The sequence below is a fragment of the Anser cygnoides genome, chromosome 4 (genome assembly GCF_040182565.1).
Source record: "Anser cygnoides isolate HZ-2024a breed goose chromosome 4, Taihu_goose_T2T_genome, whole genome shotgun sequence".
Lineage (NCBI taxonomy): Eukaryota > Metazoa > Chordata > Aves > Anseriformes > Anatidae > Anser > Anser cygnoides.
In genome coordinates, this window is record NC_089876.1 from 11,058,683 (window position 1) to 11,069,205 (window position 10,523).

A 10,523-nucleotide genomic window follows, 5' to 3' on the forward strand; every position below is an offset into this window, starting at 1 on the left:
TGCCACTGCGTTTTTATTTGATAGGAAATCTGGAAGAAATGTGATGGGGTGTCTTCTGTGAACTTTTTCCCAGGGACAAATCTCCTGTAATAATGCCGTTTAGGAGAACAAAGAGGACTTCTTAAAGATTGATCTTTCACTGCTGGTTTCTTTTGGTTAAAATGTCTTTGTGATAAAATTGCTTTTATTGGAGTTCTCAGAAGGCAGTTTCACAGTTTCACACTGTCCTGAATTCCATGAGGAAATGAAAGACACAGCTTCTGGAAATTACAGTTAGTTCTAATTTAAAAAAAAAAAAAAAAGCTAAAATGATGTTAAAAATGGTCATTAATATGTGAGTGGTAGAGTTTATTATATGGATCCCTGTTTTAGGATCAGCAGCTCAAACATTTTGAACATAATTAAAGTTAACTGAATCATTTATGCCGCCTTGGTATAGCTGCTTAGAGTAATAAATAACTCTACAAGTCACAAGTTTAAAGCAAGTTAATGAATTAATTTAAACTAATGAAAAAATATTATTCTTAGTTTTCACCAATAAATTTTCTGTCCAAAATTTGAAGGCTGCAGGGAGGGTATGCTTATTCCACATTTCTTTTTCACTGTCTTGCTTGTAGCAGGGAAATTTAAAAGGCTTATCAGAGAGGGGAGATGGGAAAAAAAAAAAAGAGAGAAAGAGAGAAAGAGAAAAAGAAAGAAAGAGAAAGAAAGAAAGAAGAAAGAAGGAAAGAAAGAAAGAAAAAGAAAGAAAGAAAAAAAGAAAGAAAGAGGGAAAGGGGAAGGCAAGGCAAGGCAGGGCAAGGCAAGGCAAGGCAAGGCAAGGAAAGTCAGACATAAAATATAAATTGAAACATAATTGAAACAGTATTTTGATTTTAACTTTAATTTTCAGTGAAAAAATTATAAAAGATTTACACACATTTCTATAGCATTTTTAAAGTTTTGAACAGCTTTAATCTTTTCTTCTAGTTAGCAAATGTTAATATCATGTATTGGATTTCATATTTACTCTTAATTAACTCTCAGTTGCTAATTGTCCCTTTCATACTTTTCACCAGGTATCACTTATTCACTGATAACAGTTTTCCAAGACTTGAGAATGTTGATTAGATTATTAATCAATTGGCTGATTAAAAATGAATTCTAAAATATTTCCTTTAAAAATTCTTTAGCTAGACTGTGAAGTTACTCAGATCATAATCAAGGAGTGCGTTTTCCAAAACCAGTATATCAGGGTGGTTTCCAAGCTTTGCTGATCTGCAGTTCCTCTAAACTTTCCAATATCGATTAACAGTATCCATCTGTGTTTATTTGGTAGCTAAACATTTTCCAACAACATTTGAACTATTTTTTCCTTTCATTGAAAAAAATTTAGGGATTGGAATAGGCTGCCCAGGGAAGTGGTTCAGTCACCATCTCTGGAGGTCTTTAAAAGACGTTTAGATATAGAGCTTAGTGATATGGTTTAGTGGAGGACTTGTTAGTGTTAGGTCAGAGGTTGGACTTGGTGATCTTGGAGGTCTCTTCCAACCTAGATGATTCTGTGATTCTGTGAAATCTATTTAAGAATTTGAGGTGGCAGAGAAAGAATATTTAAGTTTTCTGTAAGACTAAGCATTTTTTAAAAGTAAAAAAGGTTTGGGTCATACTTGCCTACACATGAATTTTGATGAATGGTGACATAGTACATTGCCTAACCTGCTGGGTTTAGTAGGAAAATAATCCTGACTACTGTTCAATACCATATTTACAAATATTGTAATTTGGTCCACTGTGAGAACAGCCTACTAGAAAGTCTAGAGGTAAAGAGAGTCATTCACATGAAAGGAGACAGGCAAATTGGTTTGTTCAGTCTCAAAACATAAAAGGTGAAAATAGGATGCAATCATCGTATAAATATAGACAGGATAAGAGCACTCTCTATTGAAGGATAATACTGGCACAGGAATAAACACATAAATAGATACTATAAATAGATCTTGAGTGTATTTAGGCCAGAAAAAAAAAAAAAAAAAAAACAAAAAACAAAAAACCATGAAATTTCCTAAGAGCAAAAGCATGGAAGGTCTAGTCTAAATGGTGCAAAAGGAGCAAGACTTGAGCTAAATTTAAGATATAATAAGAGCAGTATAATCTCTGATATGTTGGAAATATGTATTCATAGCACAATATATGTACAATTGCCTAACAGGCGTTATATGGTATGGCTGGGAAAATGGGGTCAGTGATCAGATTCCCCTTTCCTGGTTGTGTTCCAATTTCAGTCCAAAAATCAGCTTCAGAAATACCTTAAAAATCCTTGTAACTTAGGTCTGTTTATAAGAATTGTCCAGACCTGGAAAAAAACAAACACAAACAAACAAACAAAAAAACATTGTTTCATATAAAAATTGTGTGAATCCACAATACCTTCCTTATCATATTTCTCTTGTGACTCTGTTGAACCTCATTTTTGCTGTTTTCAGAAGAGAGGGGGCTCTCCGCAAATTGACAAACATGGGTTTTCCATGTAGGTCTTCCATGTTTTTCCCAAGCTTCGTCGAGCTGGAAAACAAGGGAAAGCTCCCACAGCCTCCAAACAGCTGGAGGTCTGCTGGGCATCCTCAGGGAACAGCCTCTGTGCCCAAACATGAGATTTATCTACTGACACTGTGTCGAATACCCAGAAGGAAATATTTGTGCAAGGCCAGTTAGAAAATTAAACCTTAAACCTCTGTAACCGCTCAGATAGGGGAAGAGAGAACGAGTAGTGTGGTGGGGAAGTCATTGGAAAACAAAAGAATATACAAGCAAGACTTCTGTTTACTTTTATTTGGTGCTGCTTTAAAGTTGGTGAGTTTTAAAGTATTAGAAACAGACCCAGTGGGTGACACATAGCAGATGATGGGGTCAAGCTTCAAGACAGAGTTATCGCACGGCTATCAGGAGCACACGGTAAATATTTATGTGTGTTTCAGTCTAGAAACTCTGGCATTTCCAGGTGAAAAAATGCAGAGAACATATTCTTATCAAAGTGCTTCAGTAATAACCTTTCCTCGTCAGCATTGTGCTCATAATTTTAATTTTTATCTTTCATGAATTTTTATATTACTTTTAATGTTTTATCCTGCAGTTTGCAAAGGAAAATTGACAGCTATACAATTACAAACCGTTGAAAGCAGCTCTGAATTTTCATCTTAAAAGAGAAAAAGGACATCTAGAAACACCTCAAGATATGTTCCTGTGGGGATGTTATTTAAAGACCCAAATTATTATCTTCTAATTCTCTCTTCTCAAGATAGAACATCTACTATACAGAGTTAAAACTTAACAGATACTTCTATGATAACTCTTGATTAGGATTAACAAAAATAGTGAAAGACTATGTTAATCCAAATTCTTTCCTCTCCCATTTTTAATAATATACTTTAACTTTATTTTCATTAAATATTCGTTTTTTTTTTCCCTTCCGGCAGACGAAACAGTAATACATTCCACAAAGTGTGTAGGTGTGTTGCCAGGGACAACAGTTTCAGCCATAAATTACTTTTGAACCGCAAACCCTTTTATTGCTCTTTATTGAAGGCCATCTGTATGTTATGTTAATTTGAGGCTTTCAACTAACCCTTCTGAACATAGCAATTTGGTGTGTTAGCAGACATCCATATTACAGCTGTTCTTAAAGTGATGACATTAACTTACAGGCTGCAAACAGGTATGCCACAGTGCAGCAGCAAACAAGTTAAGGTTTAACCCAAATTCATAAAGCAGAGGGAATTATTCTTGAAATGTAACTAAAAGGGAATGAAAGCCACCTGATTAAAATAATTAAAAAAGGTAATGATTTCACTGTATCGATTAAATGTATACCAGAGAAATAAAACAGTATTTTAGCCAAGATTGCCTAATTTCAAAATTACAATTTCATAGCAGTGGCCTAGACTCAATCCTTCATCATAATCAATTTGAGCATTACCTCTTCCTGCTGAAGCTTGTGGAGTTTTAATGATTCATATTTGCTGAAATGTGGACTGATATTCTACAAAAAAAAATGTCCAACAGTATGAAAATTCCAGTCAATTAAAAAGAAAACTTTTCAAACTACAATGTTATTTTGCTTAAGTATGTGCTTCACCCCTCAACATTAATTGAGGGTAAAAATGAGTCAGGTTTGCAGTTGAAAGGGAAAGAATGTAATTGCCAGTTTTATGAAACTGCTCAGACTTTTGCCTGGCTGCTGCTTTTTGTTTTGCTTTTCTTTATAGATGTACTCTGGGTCCAGCTGGATCTGATTATAAACTTCTAGGTACATAAACTACTTGGCTTTTCCTCCCTATATGTTACCAAAGACGCTGTTGAATCTGAATCAGTTATAAACATTACAATATTAGTTGGTAAGTTGCAGTCTTGAACACTACCTTCTTTAAAAGGTGCATACGGACTGAAATAGCATTCTAAAATGCTATTTTTTAAGAAAATAATAAAGTTAAATATCTGAGAGCAACCCTATAAATATAGCAATATTCAATGTTCATAGAAAAATATCTCTTCAAAACGAAAACGTCAAAGATGGCAACAGAGAGGAGATGGCAAAGAGCACAAACTGTGTAACTGCCACCAAGTTTTATGTTTTATAAGAACAGCCCATGGCCAATTTGGAGCTTGGGTGTCCCAGTTCTCTTAAACACCTGTGAAAATTCAGAGCATAATCGACACCGATGCATAAGTGCACGCCTCACTTGCTGTCTGGATTAGAGCACTGGCTTAGATATATGCCATGTATGGTCTGTTATAACAAGAATTTCAACCCATCTCCCTCATGACTTTATTTAGGTCTCTAGTTGCTGGCTGCAGAATTGGTTCCTCTGTCTCTCCACTTTCTTGAAAGAGAAGTCAGGGAATCCCATTGCTCAGCTACCTATATCCTACTCTCCCAATGGGTAACAAAGTGCAACAGGTAATAAAAGTCAATAAAAGATAGGCCAATTCCTCAGGCTCAGTAGATAAGGTAAAATCACAACATTACATGAAGTTTTCTACTACCAGCAATAAGAGAAGTTGGACATTTAGGTTGCCTGTAGTGTGTGTGCATCCAAATGTCTGTGGACGTCAGTTTGTGTGTTAAAATGTGATTGAGAATGTAAGGGAGAGAAACGACAGTGTCTGAAAGGATTTGAATGATAAAATACGTGTATTGCAATAGAGATGAACAATGCAGAACATGCCTCTGTTGCATAGCACAATTAGTGGGGAAACACTATTAGAAATGTCATTTGGAAATGATGTTTGGAATAATATTTTGGATATCATTTGGAAAGTGCTTAGAAGGAATGAAGGATATGGCAAAAGCTATGCAAAGTTGCTTTGTGTTTCTCATGTATCTTGGATAATCTCTTAGATGAAATATAATTAAAGCAAAAGAGCCTCGTATAACTTGTCTTGTGGGTATTGTCCAGAGAGATTATAGCTTTCATAGAGAAATCCTGTATTTGAAATTAGTTTTCAAATGATCTGCTTGAAAAGAAATTTCAAAATATTAAGAAAGAAAAATATTAGAATTTAACTTGGTAGAAATTAAATCTGATGGATTTGAGAGATTTCTCTAAGTCAGACCATTGAAAACAAACACCTGCTTAACTCCATTTCATAAAGCAAAACTCCCTAAATAAACGACTCTGCAAATTTAGCTGGGTAGATTGATACTATCTAAAAGGAAACAAATCATTGATGGCACAATGATAACAGATGAAAGGAAAAGCAGAGGTGACTTTTAAGAAAAAAATTTTGAGGACAAGAGTATTAGTCTGTCAAATAGTCTCCCAAAGGAAGCAAAAGAATATTCATCACTTGGCAGAGTAAAAATTAGACTGCCCAATGCAATAAATGGTCTGAATGTGAAAGATAACACTTCTTCATTGACAGCAGGTACAGCAGAGAAGCTCTCTTGAGGCTTTGATGCTGTAGCTCTTATGCTTCACTTGCCAATTTTGTTTAGGAAACCAATTGCATTCAACATCCAACGTGCATCTTGCATGTCGACATCATTTATACTAAAATGATGTATATTTTTAATCTGTGAGAGACTATATTATCTTTTGTCCAAGTCCTGTATCTCTGTAGTGTTCACCACAGTAAAAATATAAGCATTCTTAAGGTAAATTGGATCTATATCACATGAGCTTTTTTATATTTCTGTGTAAAAATAAATAAATAAATCATAAATATCTTATTCTTTTTTTCAGACATACCCAGTTTTTGAAGAACAGTGAGAAGTTTAGGAATAAATATATTGTTGGATTGATGACTGAACAACAGAAAAAAGTTGCTGGTTGTTTTTTTTTTTTTTTAAATTGGCCTGAAATAAGACAATGTTTTTTTTCAACAAAATAACTATAAATTCTTTGCCATTCAACTAAACCAGAACGTTTTCTTCTCATTTGTTTGGTGTTTATTCTTCTTTTAAGTTACTTTCAGGAAATGTAAAAACAAGTCATTTGAAAGTGCATGGACTTATTCAAAAGGTTCAGTATTTTTTTCCTACAACCTACCTCTGCTTAATCATAGCAATGTCAATTTTAACTAAGCCCATTTTCCTCTTTAATATTCTACTTTTACAATGTAGGGCAAATATAACCAGATTTTCCCTCAGAAGAGAAGGCAGTTCACAGACTCCCACAGAAGACTTTTCCAATTTTTTCATCCTGGCCCAATGTCAGGCTTCACCCCATGAGTCAGAAGTTCTTCAGAAACTGCATTGTCTGGCAGTTGCCTGAATAAAGAGAGAGTAAAAAATCGTCAGGCCTTCAGAAGCAGAACCAACAATAACAGGAACAAAATTCACTTCTTGAGCCCTCTGCCAAGAGAGTCATCATACTCCCTAGAGCTGCTATCCACCATTTCAGGGACTTGTAGCTACAGTTGAATTTAAACCTTTTACATGGCACAAGCTTTGTACATCTAAAAGTTGCTCCTCATTTTGGCCTGTTGAGGGCCTACTTGGCAGACTCCCACAGGGTATGGTCCTGGAGGTAAGAGGGGTACAGAAGGTTTGGTTTATGCTGCTGTCCAAAGGGACCTCAATGGGCTAGGGAAATAGGCCAACAGGAACCTCATGAAATTTAATAGATATGCAAAATGCTCTATCTGGGAGAAATAACCCCACGCATCAGTGAAGCTGGAAAGCAGCTCTGCAGAAAAGGACCTGGCTGGGCTGGTGGACATCAAGATGGCAGTGAACCAGCAATGCACCCTCACCCTTCTGGCCTCAGCCATTCTGTAATTCTGTTTTCTTTGACACATTTTTAAGTACTCATGAAACATCCTCACGTCACATTTTCCTCAGTCTTACTGAGAATTTATCAAGTGCCAATTTATCAGTGTCAGCTGGCTGAGGCAAGAACAGCCTGTAACCATCTGAAGGGATGTTTGCCCACCCTCTTTCACCTGTTTTTGACTGGGATGGTCTCATGAGAATATGTGAAGCTTCCACACTGGTTACTCTGTAATGCAGATTCTAAGCACCACGAGCATACAAATCAGACATTTGTAAGTACAATAAGCCTGGCAGAGAAGTTATAATGTTATGGACTGATCAAAAGATGTCTTTCATTGTGCAGCTGAGAATATTGCAATTCAAAAGAAATTAAAGTCTTCAAAGTTGCGGTTGTGCAGCCTAACAGATGGGCTTCTTCAAAGATTCATTATTAGTCTAACAGAAACTATAAATACCAGAGTGTGAACTGAACAACCAAAATACACACCTGCTGGTTTAAATCCATCAGAAATATGGTCAGCTCTCTGAAACAACAACAAAAAAAAAAAAAAAAAAAAAAAACAGCAACAACAACAACACCCCTCCCTGATGGCTAAAGAAAGCAATATTAAACACCTTGTCTTGATAGCTGAAATTCAACAATAGTTTTCATTATATAAATGATTAGGGCAAATGTGATGTAATTCAGTTTCATACAATTTTTAGAAAAAAAATACCAATGTAAATCATCCATTTTTATACAGAGGTTGTCATTCTGCATAACAAGGAATCGTTAAGACCTAGAATTATCTTGAAGGAGAACTGCTCTTCACCCTCCCTTCCCTGCACAACCCACATCTCTACTTCTGGTGCACAGATTATTTCTACATTGAGACCCACTAGACAATGGCTGTTTGTTTAAAGACCGAAAATGCAAAGCAGCAAAGGGAAATGTACAGAAAATGGTATGCAACAACTTGCTAACTGTAGATATACCAAGGGTAGCCAGATGCCAGCTGAAAGGAAACCTGAATACCACAGGCTTCTTCAAAACTACCTCCTATGTTGGCCACAGAAAAAACCCTGTTGACAGCTGTGCTGGTGTAGTTGCACATCTGTCAGTACCCTCACCACCTAAATTAGTGCTGCAGCATTCCCATGTGTTGAAATTTCACCATCAATTATGGTAGCAACATAACCCTCAAAATGGGAAAACTTATACTTCAGAGGACAAAGAGTGAAAGCTGGGGAACTGCTATGCAGAGTATTTATATTGGACCTTTCTTTGCATGGGCACAGAGATTTTTGACAAAGAACAGGCTCAGTGCTGATGGATGGGACCATAATTTCTGCCAGAGCAGACTGCTCCCAAAGCAAGGGACAGTGACATTGACTCCCCGCTGGGGTCTGTTGTTCATCCTGCCAGAGAACATAATTTTGGTAGGCACCACTGCTGAATGAGAAGGACAATTTTGAGAAATTACTTCACATCCCTTGCACAGTCTTGAGTCCCTTCCACAGAAGATGTTTCTCTTTTTGTTTGGTTGCCCATGTATGGGTACACACTGCCTACTTGGGCAGCAAGTACAAAGAGCTTCTTTCACTTTTGCTCAGTCCTCACCCCAGATGTCTTTTCAACTGCTGTACTACATTGCTTCCTTTGATAAAATTATTGGGTACAGTGATTTGATGTGTTTCATCTCTTGGTAGTGTGTTGGGTCTTACACTTAAACCTTTTAGCAGAGGTCTGGTTTGTTTCACTTTTATTTTCCCTTATTACCTTTCTCTTCATCTACTGCTGCTCTTCCTTTCCTAAGGCCATTGACTATAGTCAATGCTTAAGTCCCTTTCTAAACTTCTGGGGAGTTTGCCTAGAAAATGATGGCTTTCCCTGCCCACCATGGATCATCTCTTTTACTCTTAAAAAAACACCAAACAACTCCAACATTAAGGGTTTTTTTTTGTTTGTTTGTTTGTTTACCTCCTTGGAGATATATGTTATGCTCCTCACTGGCTGCAAAAGACCATGCAGGCGACCCAGCCACACAGGATGAGTAGCATCTTGGCTTTGGCTGTCCATTGACAGAAGTAACTCTTGTGTCTTGGAGGTGTTGTAAGGATTCCTGCTTTGAAGTTTTTACACATTGAATTTCTAAGGTAATATAAATACAATCGATAAAAATTGCATTTATTAATATTGGTAAAATTACATTAAAATGCAGTAGAACCTCACTGAGTTTTGAAAATTCAGAGCTTTATATTTGTTTTTATAGTCTGATTTCATAATTTTCCCTAAACCCTGAGGTGTGGGACCCCATCTGCCATAGGATTGTTGTGACTTTGACCTCCCACGGTATGACTGTTTGTATCCATGTTCATACACAGTATAACTCTGGTTATACCTTGCGTGGGCTTTTGCATAAATCCTGGAGAAATGCAAATTATGCCATGTGACAGAGAAGAAAAGGATGGTAAAATATTGGGTAAGATAATTTTTCAGCAAGGCATATCTCATTTGATTAACCTGGACTGATAGTGACTATAGGTCATAAACACTGGGAGGTACCATGCTGGTCCAGATGCGCTCCTCTCCCCACCATGTGAGAAAAAGCAGAGGAGAGAGGAAAAAAATATGACCTTTTGTTTATGTACAGCTGGGCACTTTTCACACATATCCTCATCTATTTGGGGCTGAGAACTGTGGTGCCCCACATGATACTGGATCTCCCATCCCAGTCCACACCCCTATGTCCCTATGGTGTGCTTTCTCTGGCACACTATCCTTCTGCTCCTGTAAGGGGAGGAAGTTTCCGTTAAATAAATTTTCATCAAATTATTTTTAGTTGGCTTTTTTGTTTGTTTGTTTTTTGTTTTTTTGAGAAGGTTAATCACAGATCCCTCTGCTCAGGCAGGGATTCCTTATTCAGGTTAGCACAAGTGTGGGGAAAAAAAAGAAAAGAAGCTTTGTGCCAACAGTGTAGGTGGAGAGTAAATGAAATTGGCTATTTGAACTCAAAACCGCTTATTCTCTTCAGAGGTGGAGACAAAAAAAAAAAAAAAAAGAAAAAAAGTCATGTGAAAAAAAGCCCAGAAATTCTTGAAAGACACTGTATACATATATTCTCCACAGTTTCCTACAGCACATGGTCATGTTCAGAAGATGAACACATGTTGCTTTCACTGGAGAGGAAAGGCAATATGACACATGAATAAATTAGCAACCAAAGTTCAAAACTGCTTTTATAAAAAAAGAAAGACATATTCCTATGCTCCAAATAAACAGAGACCTATG